Here is a 12526-nt window from a genome sequence, read left to right on the forward strand (position 1 = left end):
GCTACAAGATCTTTCCAGATCACACAGGAGAGGATCAACTCCAGTCGATTTACAGCCATGCTTGTGAAAACCTGTCAATATGTCAGTCCATTATGATTTTGTTTTTAAGTATTATCTCCATTACCAGCAGAGAAAAGCAGGGCGTCCCTTGCTGTATGTTTGCATTCACCTCTTGATTACTGACAGATCTTCCAATAACATAAAAGAAAAAAATCAGCATCGGCATCTGCAAGTGCGTGTATATTACACCCACACTTGCGTCTGTGCCTCTGTGACCTTGCCAAACCTCTCTGTATCGTGGCACGCATGTGCATGTAATTTAGTCACCACATCTATCCCACCCTAGCTCCTTTATTTATTTACCTGACATCCCCTCTAGATCCTAAATGCTAAAAGGCAGAAGCCACAGCTTGCACCTCCTATACCCACTGGAGCTTAGCGTGATGCCCGGTACAAAGTAGGTTCTCCACGATTTTGTGTTAACCTAAAGGTCTAGAATGATCCAGGCTGCTACTGGTCTAAATGGCAACTTTTTGAAAATCCAAGAAGATACCCCTCTTTCTATCAGCACGATCAGCACCACACCCGAGCACGCAGTTTAACAAACTGAGAACAGATTAGGTTTCAGCCTCCCACTTCCCCTCTCAAACCAAGCTCCCTGGCACTGTAAAACAACCACCCCAACATAAGTGGATGGTCAAGGGTTTGCTAGGACCTTGTAGCGCAAAATAAAAAAGCGTCTGTGGCTTCACTGTGTATGGCTCTCTTGCTCAGGATGACCTGCAGCCCCACCTGCAAAATTGAAGGTGGATGTCATTGTCACCAAAACATGAGATTATTGTAACTCAAAGGGAACCCATCTAATAGGTACGCTACCCGGAGTGCAGTAGAGGTTACCTAACCCTTCCTTTAATGGACAGAATCAGTAGCGCCCCTTCTCCATAACCCCAGCATCCCTTGAGCCAATGCAATCAGTTCAATGTTAGACTCAAATTCTATCAATGAATTAGTAGTTCAGGTCCTAGAGCAGTGGTTCTCAACCTTTCTAATGCCTCCTAATGCCCCAACCCTTTAATACAGTTCCTCACATTGTGGTGACCCCCAACCATAAAATTATTTTCATTGCTACTTCATAACTGTAATTTTGCTATTATGAATCGTAGTGTTAATATCTGACAGGCAGGATGGATTTTCACGGTTACAAAGGGGTCGTGACCCACAGGTTGAGAACCACTGTTAACTGCCTCTTCTGACTGTGACCCACCGAGGTCATTTGAATCCAGCCTGCAATTCTGGTTCTCTTCCCCATGTGAGTCTAGAGCAATAACATTCCACGTGGAGGCCCTGACATCACTCTGGGGGCTCTCCCTGAGGGTGGTATTCCCTCTGGCCTCCTCAAGGTTGGGGAAGAGTCTGTCTATACGGGTTTCTGGCTTGGACTCTTCCTACAGTTTTCTTGTCCATCCCTCCAGTTGTGTTTATGAAAACAAATGGCTATCTTCAGCAATGGACCCAGTTCCTGCTTAATTTCCACTTAAAACTTGCAAGTGTACCCCAGACATTATATGGGCATTCAGAATTCAAACAGAGCAAGTGATATATGGCAGAAGCTACTGAGTCCTCCCTTTCAACTCCTCAGGCTTGGTATTTCCCCACAGAACACTGGCAGCCTCACCTCACGTCACCACGGAGATTTAATGGCTAAGAGCCACAGTGAGGTCTTGTCTTACACAATTTAATTATACCCACAAAACAGACAACAGTGCATTTACTGGCCCTCCATTAAATATTATCATAAGTAATTTAAACTCAACTTCACTTGTCCAAATATATGGACAAAATACATTCTGTCATCCCAAGGCTTTAATGGTCCCTCCATAACTGTGAATCATGGACAAATCCACAGTAATTTATTCTGCTTTCCAATTGAAAGCATATCTTAAAGGGAGAAAAGTCAAAATGTGCGACACTTCTGATAGTAAACTTGTCCACCTGCTATACAACATAAATTAAGGAGCCATACTTTGGTGATTCAATTATACCACTGAGTAATTGAAAATGTGCAATTACAAGGAGTTGAGATTCTTATGAGAAATATAATGTCTGCATTCCAGATTCCCTAGTATTTGATTTATAATTGGAATATTGGCATAATAGTCTACATTTCAGAGGAATTGCTCCCTTCTGGATAGTTCTGGAATCTGAATATTTAAGGCTACAAAGGCCCTGAGAGTTTATCTCGTTTAATCCTTTGCTCTGTGGATAAGGAAATGCAGCCCAAAGATCAGTCAGCTTATAAAATGCAAAGGGAGGTCTCAGAAAGAGGCCTCTGGCTCCAGGTCAGAAATTTTCAGATCACTGTCAAATCCACAATCTTGGGAGTTCCACAGAACTCAGCTTCAATGATGCACATACCACTTGTCTTTTTATGCCGTTGTTTCTTCCCCTATTAAAGAGAGTTGGTAACTCCTAGAACAACTAAATAAATAGGCTATTATCCAGTTAAACAAAGATGCCTTTGTTTCTTCTTCTCTTTAAGAGAGATGCTAACCTCTCTTTAAGAGAGGTGCTAACTTCTGTTGCTTCTTAATCTTTTTGCTAAGATCAAGTGTGAAGAGAGATGATAAGTTCTAAAGCAGCTAGCCACAATAACAACTTCTACAGTTGCTTCCAGAAACTCTTAGCTTTAGGCATACATAAGTACTTAACAAAAGATAGCTGCCACCACGGCGGCCACATCCCACCACCATCATCATCACCCCCATCATGTCTAGTGCTGTTTCACTGTACCATTTATAGTCTTTTATGTAAATTCTATTGATACTTTCAATATCTAACCAACAATGTGGCCACAACATAATACAGTTATCATCCTATGATAGCCATCCTATCTGGAAGCCAGTACACATTATAGGATATTTCTCTAGTTTGAATAACTGGATTCTTGTTTGTTGGGAGGACAACATGGTTACCAACCACAACATTCAATTCTTGATTAATTTCCTAGGCTACACATGGACCAGGGATGTTTGCACTACATACAGCACCATCAGATCAGTTGTCCTTATGCTACCTGTCCCAACTCAACCACATACACAGACCTGCCACCCTAGCCCTAGAACTATCAGCGTGGACTCTGCATCATAACATGCAAATGCTTTTAAAACCATAAACGATTATTCTCATCACTGACCTCCATTCTGTCTCTTGACAAAGGAAACCATAGCCTCATTGAAACCCAAAATAAGCACATGTGATCAAATGCTAATTTAGCAATAAACAGAAAATTGACTTCAAATCATCTCTCTGTCACTCTAATTGATTAACAGTCACATGGAAATTGATAACATGATTTTCAGCAAGAGAGCGTGTGGCACAAGCCCTTCGGTTCTATTGGCTTTGGGTATTGACTGCCTTCCAAATAAAGCTTTTTAAGAGTACATTAGTGAGTCCACTAATAAACTTAAAAAGCAGTCTAATTACAATAATGAACTCTATACAATGAGTTAATGCAATATGGGAGCTTACAGATCTGAGTCTCTCACTGAAATAAAACCAAAGTACAAGTTCTCCTGAATATAGCACAACCGTAGTTTCATTCTACTAGAATGAATAAATGCCAATTTTTCCTCTCTGCTTCTCTAACATTTTAGCAACATATGCTCAAATGGTATCTACCTGCCTTATAAGTGTTTCCACCATCCATATTCATTATCTTAACATGGAATTAATTTTAAGCTGCTGATTTGCCTGCATTCACATGGCTCAATTAGAGACCATCCCTAAGAAGTAGAAGATTGAAAAAATATGAGTAGGAAGAAAGCTGTATTGGTCCGGGTTGTAAATATCTCTAAACTGAGCAAGTTATTATAGCAGAACTTGGCTACAGTTCACATTGGCAGTAGGAGAACAGACATGGGGATTATAATGAAGCGTGCTAGCAAAATCTTTCTGTGCTGGGATTTCTCTATTTGCCCTCCCAAATCTGTGCCTCACCCTTCTCCCCTGCCTGGGCACCACCCCCAGACTGTGTCCGTGGGCTTCCTTTCCTTTCCATGGCTGATTAGTTGGAGAAACTGGAAGGCACCAGCAATTGATCTAAGATCAGGGGAAAAATGAGGTAGGATGTTTTCCTCCCAGCTCCCTCCCTGCTGGGCACAGTTTGGAAGGGATTTCATTCTCCCACCAAAGGTTGCTCTCCTGAAATACCCCCTCTCCAACAGCTGCAGCTACAGCTGCCTGGGTTCCAGAACCAGCTTGCTTCCCTGGCATCTTGACGTCTAAGGGTGGTCCTGGCCGCCCACTGTTGCTAGCCCTATGGGATTCATCACTTGTTGATTTCTTTAACCCTTCCGACATCTTCAAAAATAGTCTCTTCATTAAACCCTAACCCCATTTGAGTGTGCCATCTGTTACCTGCCAGAATCCTAACAGATTTTTTCTACCTTCCATTAACCCAGCGGTTCTCTGCCTGTTGTGGGTTATAAACCCTTTTGAGAGACGAAATGAAAAAAAAAAAACTTTCTTTTTGGAGACCATTCTCTGTGGAAATGCACATAGTCACATACATGTGCATTTTCGGATACAGTGTCAAAGAACTGACAGAGGTCATGAAGCACATGCATGGATTCCGAAGCAGGAGCCTTTCCTAGGGCAAGGTGATTGTTGAGAAAACAGATTTTATTTTCACAAGTGAATTATATGGATAGCATGCTGTTCTTTAAAGAGTCCCACTTTGGAGTATCAGATTGTAGAAGAAGAAGTTATTAGAAGACACCTCATCAAAAAAATCTATGAATAAAGGATAAATATAAAAGATATTAGTCTAAATGGAATCCCCAATTTTACTTCTTCCCTTATTTCTCATATCATGTTAAAGTATTATCACATATACCCTCAAAGTATTTTTCATCGGCCCTGGCTTCACCTTCTTATAAAGTTTATTATTCATCATTTCAAGTGCCATCTGGATTACTGATAAGTAAATGTCTTTAAAAATCTCCAAAAGAGATGGCTCAAAGTTTCACTGTCGACCAGCCCCACTCAGCATTCCAAAGCTTGATCTCCAAGGATGCCAATATGTATTCAGCTGGTTTTTATTAACACTAGTGGCTTCGTAATATTAAAAATGTATACACCAAGTTACCCCAATAGAAAACATTCATGGATTGTGATGAAAAATAAATTCTACTTCAAATAGTCACCCTGTCTGCCTAAATGCCTTCCCCATGGCCCAAGAGGAGCTTCTCTCTATAGGGAAAAAAGAAAAGGAAAAAAAAGAAAGAAAGCTGAAGTCCAACACTCCAGTGGGCTTGAATCTCTTGAGGTCTCCATCAGGGGCTATTAAAATTTAAAGCACACTGCATAATCTTTGACTCCTGAAAACCCATGCTACTTAGATTCCTTGAGCTATTGGCAGCTTCATTCTGTGTGGTTCGTAGGGGAACAAAAGAACCAATGCAATAGACACCTGACCACATAAATGTCAACTGAAGACCATGTGAATAAAAACCTTAGTTGATGCCTCCCTTCTAATGTCAGTCAACTTAATGATCTCGTATTTAAAATTCAAATATATAAACCTATTTAAAGACCATCATGCAGTGTATATAAACATGTAGGTGTCCTATAGGTATGTAAATTATTCTTTTTTAGGCCAAAACATAAATTAGTGCAAAAGATACCTTTTATATTTCCAGTTTTCAAGAATGCATGAATATATAAGCTCCATTGTTCGCATAGTCTATGAGTAGTGGAGCACCTTACTTTATTATCCTATATTATTTTCTTTGCTAACAGAGAGCTGCATTATTTTGGTGACTATCATTCCCATCTGTCATCAGTGGCACCAAGGAAATTGTCCCAAAGTTTTTGTCTCTCATAATTGCCTAATCTGCCATGAAGCTACCAATCTGTGTAGACAGCTAAGCTACCTGGGGTCAGCAAATTGTGACTCCTTCCCTTCATCCTTTACTGGCCTTCTCCTACCAAGTCAGGAGATGACTGCTGCTTAAGCTTGAAAGACTAAGCATACAACTGAAACTCAGAAGTCCAAAGGAGAGTTCTGTCCTTATTGTCTCCAGCTCACCTATGTACCTACCCCTGACGCCATCCACTACATCACTGCCAATTTAATCTTCCTAAAAGCACAGCTCTGAATATCCCCCCTTCAACCCATCTTGTTCAAACCCTTCAAGTGCTCTTCAGCCCCCACTGAGAAAAGAAATTGTTTGAACTCTACAGCCTGGGACTTGGAGCCCTTAATTATCTGGAGCTGGCTTTGCTCTAACCTCCTCTTCTTTACCGTGCATTATTGAGGATTCTAGATGAATTACATCACCATTCCCTAGAGATACCATGTTCGTTAAAAACAGGCTTTTGCTCATCTTTTCTCTAAACCAATCAATATAGAAATGCCCTTCCCAAGGCTGTGCAAAGGCCACTCCATTGATGACATGTTATGACATCTTTTCTTTCTTTCTTTTTTTTCAGTTTTTGGCCGGGGCTGGGCTTCAACTTGCCACCTCTGGCATACGTGGCTGGCGCCACTCCTTTGAGACACAAGCTCCACCCTCTATGACATCTTTTCTATTCCTTCCTACCCACTGCTCTGCAGCCCAACTGTGATGATTTATCTGGCAGTAGCTTACCTATTGTAAACTACTAGACCCAGTTTACCTATCTGTAAAATGGGGTTAATAATGATAGCTAATTATGAGGATTAAATATGGGATATACTTAAAACACAGCTATGGCTTTTGTGGTGGTTGCTTTCATATTAAATCAGTTATAACATAGTAAAGAACTTGAACATTTATTAGAGTTAAGTTTACTTTTGTGTTTTCCAAACTGTGGTGTGTTTACACCACCACAGTGTAAATAACTTAGGAAGGGGTAAGGAAGTACATATGAAAGAAACCACATGTCTTCAAGGGTGGGCCTAAGAAAGAACTATAAGTTTCAGATTCTGAGTATATCATCCATGTAGACCACTGTGGTCTGGAAATGCCATACTTATACAATGGCTTTCACTGAGCAAAAAGTGTTAAACTGGGTTACTACCCTACTGCTAATTGTGTTCTGAGAGTTCTCAACCATAATGTCTGTGCTGAAGCTCTTTCAAACAAGATGGCAGCTGGGTATAACAAGGATCCCTTCCGCCTTTACCAAGAGAACTGAGACTGGCTTTTCCAATTTTCTCCCTGAGCCCTCACTTACATAGAAAGCAAATGAGATGCCACTTTGTCATCTGGTTGCAGTTTCTCACAAATCCTTTGTCTTTTAAAAGACCTTGAGGGCCAGATTCTAATCTCAGTGGTAGCATGATGAGTCTTTTAAAAGAACCATTCTGATGCCTGCGAGCACAGCAAAAGTATTAGGAAATACAGCATCATTAGTCAAAATCAGGGCGGCCTCCCAGAAGCCTCACGGAGGGTCAGAGTAGCCATTTTAGATATATTTTAGGAAAGAATACAGGCCAGGCCTCCTAACCACCCACCTAGAGGCAACAGGTTTTATTTTGCCAAAAGATGGCATCTTTAATCCTGAGTTTGGCATGAAAAATGTGAGCTGAGGAATATTCAAATGTTCTGAGATGTTTCAGACATAGTAGACATTCAGCTTGCAGAACCTCTGAGCCGTAAGAGCACTGGGCACATATCAAAATGACATGCTGTGACATAGAGTTCCACCAGTGCACAGGGTGCCCAGTTAATTGGCAAATCTGGTCAGTGGAAAGCACACTCCAGTCTCCACCAGCTGGAAGGCCACTTGGGCAACACCCAAGGAAACATTTTAAATGGGCAAGAGTCTTTAAACCTCCTTACATACAGCTCACATGGAACCCAAGGACAATACCTTAATTGCACTTATCTTTTGTACTTCTTGGGCCTTGCTCAAAGAAGGGGAAAGGTAAGCCTTTCTGCCGAGGCAAGTATTTCAAGCCCTACTGAGCACAGAAGTTCTCCAGAGAACTACCCACAGCCTGCAGGGTCACTGCCTCCTAATTTCCCTGGATGGTACCTAATGACTCAGCAAGAACCTACCTCCTAATTCTCACATAGGAGGGACTACCTTAGTACCGGGAACTCATACTGGAGCCAAAGGACGTTCATACCATTCTGTGTGAACTAGGGCAAGTTTAAGGTGACCAGATTTTAACATTGGTAAAGTGAGACACCATTGACCGGGGGTGGGGGTGAGGGGAGTGGTTCTTAATTAAAAATTTGATCTATATGCAGCAACAAAATTTTCACAGAACGCAAAAATAGTATTGTAATATATATTTTTTAATTTCAACATAAGTACAATTTACAAATATAATACATTAAAAAAATATGTATAGTATTATTTTATTCTTTGGCATATTTCTCATTTGAGCAAATTTTTTTTTAGTAGATTGCTATCGTTGTTTAAAAGATCATGAAATTTTTCACAAGAATTTGTTAAATTATATTTCACACATAAAATGGCTTTCAAAGTCTCAACACTTAATTGTGTTTTTTATGATGTCCACACTTTCTTTAGTGTAGAAAAAACACGTTTAGTCACAGCATTAGTTCCTGGTAAGGACAATGCGTATCCCACAATTTTTAGTGCGTTATTGTATGGAACGTGGTTTGTTTCAAAATGATGAAATATTTCTAATCATTTGTTCTCTATTATGATTTTTGCTGATGCCTAAGGTTTAACCTTTTCTTTATCAATATTTTTTTTAATAACAATACCTTGTAAGTCGTTAAGTGTCACTTTCAAGGCCGGCACTAGACTTTTTGCCACCACTATGAATTATAAATAATACAAGTACTGTCTGCTAAATTCATGAAATAAATAAATAAATTACTTACCTAAATTATGTGACTAGCTGATTTGTTGACTTATTTAACTAGCACTAGCACACAGTACGATGTGTATCATCTGAGAGACAATTACAAAATGTTTTTGTCATTGCCAATGCCAAAAAATGCCATTGTTCATTAAGTCCAAACAATGGTGGTCAAATTCTAACAACTGATCAACAATGAGAACTTTGATAAGCAGTTCTCAATAATCAGTTCTCAACAATTATTTGTTATTATTCAAGTTTAACAGTATAAAATTAACAAAAATAATATAAAACTCATATCCTGGCAAAAACCGTATATTCCCTTCCTGTTCTCCCACTGTTCCCTAGCTTCTCATGCATTCTTTCCAAAAATTGGGACTTTTTAAAAACACTTCGGGATGTGAGACAAATTGTTAAAAATTGGGACTGTCTCGCCAAAGCGGGACATCTGGTCACCTTAGGCAAGTTTCCTAACTTACCACATCTTTGTTTCTTCCTGTCTACCATGGAAATAATATGGGAATGAGAATAGGTACGAAATAGTTTTAAGTAGTTTGTGAAATGAAAAATTAGTCTAAATTGGTGTTTTTCTTCTTTATTTTTTAAATTTTTTTAAATTTCAAATTAATATGAAGGTACAAATATTTAGGTTACAATGTTCTTATTTCCAAGGTAAAGTTCAGGTTGTAGAAGAGCCCTTCCCCTAAGGGGTGTGCTGAATACCCTCGCATTGTAAAAATCTGTATTTGTCAACCTTTTTTTCTTACAGTACACTTGAAACTATAGTTGAACTTCCTCAGCACACTTAAATTATGTTGATCAAAAAAACAGAGTAGAAAAATATTTACTGTGCTTTGGACTTCTTTCAAAACAATAGTGATCTTTAAAAATTTTCATAGCATACCTAAAATCCTCTCAGGGCATACCAGTGTGCAGTGACACACTGGTTGAAAATCACTGGTTTAAATACTGAGCAAAGACATAACTCCTCTTTGCTGAAATACCTCCTTGTATTGGTACTGTTAGATACAGCACTGTGTTAGTTCCCTTGGGCTGCTATAACAGCACCACAAACAGAGTGGCTTAATGCAACAGATATTCATTTCCTCACAGTTTATGGAGACTAGAAATCCAAAATCAAAGTATCAGTAAAGCCATGCTCTTTCCTAAAGCTCCAGAGTAGAATCATTCCCTGCCTCTTCTAGTTTCTGGTTGTTTCCAGTAATCCTTGGTGCTACTTGGCTTATAGAGGCATCACTCCCATCTCTGCTTCTGTCTTCACATAGACTCTGCCCTGTGTGTCGGTGACAAAACTCTATCTTATAAAGACACCAATAATTAGGTGAGAGTCCACCCTTATCTAGTAAGAACTTGCTTTAACTTGGTTAAATGCGCAAAGCTCCCATTTCCAAATAAAGTCATATTTACAGGTTCTGGGGGCTGAAATGTCACCATATCTTTTTAGAGAATATTATTCAAGCTGTAACAACCACATTAGGCATTCCTTGACCTCACAGTCTAAAAACCAATAATAACTACCAACAATCGGCTACAACACACAGAACAGTCAACCAAAAGACCTCCATGCTTCAGCATCAATTGGCCAGCAGTGTGATTATTTGTTTCTGGTGACAGGGGCCATAATTTAGTTGCAGGTGCCAAGCACAATTCTTGGCACATGTTAAGACCTCAGTAAAAGCCAAATGAACACATACTGTGAATGAATGAACATGGACTGTGGAATGCACTGGAGAGTACCCATGTACCCTGGATATTCCAAAGCCATCCCCATTATAAATGTGCCAACCCCACAACTGCATTTATGGGGGTCAGAGCATTATGTTCCAATACTGGTTTGGAAAATAGGTTCACTACCAGGTAGGAGTCAGAAAAAGGCCACAGAGGTACTTTGTTCTTCAGACTCATCATTTGCCTCCCTTATGAATTTCTGCTATTCCTATGTTTCCTCTCTTAGTAAAGGACATTTGGAATTTCCTGATCCTTCTTCACCAACTCTGCCTTCCCCATTCCCATCTGCCAATGTGCAGCCCTCTCCAAACTCTTCCATGTCTCTCAGAGCAGCCTCCTTTTCTCCATGCCTACCACAACTCCTTTAGTCAAGGCCCTGTTTGTGCCTAACACTACTCACGTCATTAACTTACAGTTTGGGCCCCTCCAATCCTTCTACCAGATTGCTTTTTCTGATATGCGAACTTGCTCATTCACCAGCTTATATCACTTCAGTGACTGTCCTTTGCCCCCAGGATAAACATTTGAAATCTTTAATATGTCATGTGTGGCAGATGCTGCTGGCTATGTGTCATCAAAACTCATTTCCTCTTTTCCTGGGCACACAGCTGGAGTTGACTGCCCTATCTTCACTGCGGTTAGGTGTAACCATGTGAGGGAGTTGATGAAATGGAATGTGAAGGAAATTCACATGTGCTTTCTCCAACTTGGTTCATAAAATTCCCCCATGTCATCTCACATGCTCTGTTTCTCCCCCAGTCTATTCCTAGATGCAGAAAGTCCACCATAAGAAATGGTAGAGCCACAAGATGGAAGGAACCTGGGATTCTGGATTAATATTCATTTTTGTTGCATTAAGTCCTAAATGGTGATGGTTGTTTAGCACAGCAGTGAGCCTCCTCTCACTGATTCACCACTGGAAAGCTCTCAGATTTCTGGACTTTACCTACCTTTCCCATCCCATCATTTGTTCATTACTCCTCATTTGATACCATCTTTTCACCTAATGAACTACAGAACTACTATAGTTTCCCAAACTTTTCATTTCCTTTGACTTTGGCCCCATTAGAGTTATTCTCTCTCTACTTAGAATAGTTTACTGCTTCTACTTATCTACCCAATTTATTTTTCTCCTTGTACTTGACACTATTTGACATGTTCTATATTTACTTGTTGATTGTCTCATTCTCTTAACACTTTTAATAGAATCTTCAGTCACTTCTCTATACTACATATCCACAGCACCTTGATTCACAGTAGCCTTTGAATGTTTTTTGAATATATCACAACTAATAATTTCAAATAACAAGTGTCTGGCACTATTCTGAGTGCTTTATGTATTTGTCTTTTAATCCTCACATGAACCCTACACAATAGTACTCTCCTTTATCCTCATTTTACGTAAAAGGAAACTGAAGCTTAGTGAGGTTAAGTTCCTTGCCAGATTGTACAGGTAATGTGTAAATGACTCAGGATTTTAATCCGGGCAGAGAGATCTCTTGCACTTAGCCACTTCTTCAGGAAGCAGTGAAAGCTTTATAATGAGTCCTTTAGGGCCAGCAGCAGCAAAGCACCCAGGGTCTAGCAATCACCAAAGATATAAACCAGAGGCTGCTTGGAAGGCTGAGACACCATCTAGAAACTCTATTCATGAACATACACCAAGGTATACAACAGCACTTGCTTAATGTCACTCTTCATCTTACAGAGCAGAAAGTTAATAATATCATTCCTTGAAGGTAACATAAACACTTAAAATGTTTTCTTTCCAACTCTTTACACTTCACTTCTTGCCTTTTCTGGTTCAGCGCCATTGAACTTAGTGGGTAAATGGTCAAATATATATCTCCAAACCATACTAAGCATGTCTTTTGATGTGCCCAAGTTCCAAAATGAATGTCACTCATGTTACAACCTCTCAGGTGCTTAGAAGTATTAGCAATTTCCCTTTTC

Source organism: Otolemur garnettii, unplaced genomic scaffold (assembly GCF_000181295.1).
Source record: "Otolemur garnettii isolate 467f Iridium unplaced genomic scaffold, OtoGar3 scaffold00069, whole genome shotgun sequence".
Taxonomy (NCBI): domain Eukaryota; kingdom Metazoa; phylum Chordata; class Mammalia; order Primates; family Galagidae; genus Otolemur; species Otolemur garnettii.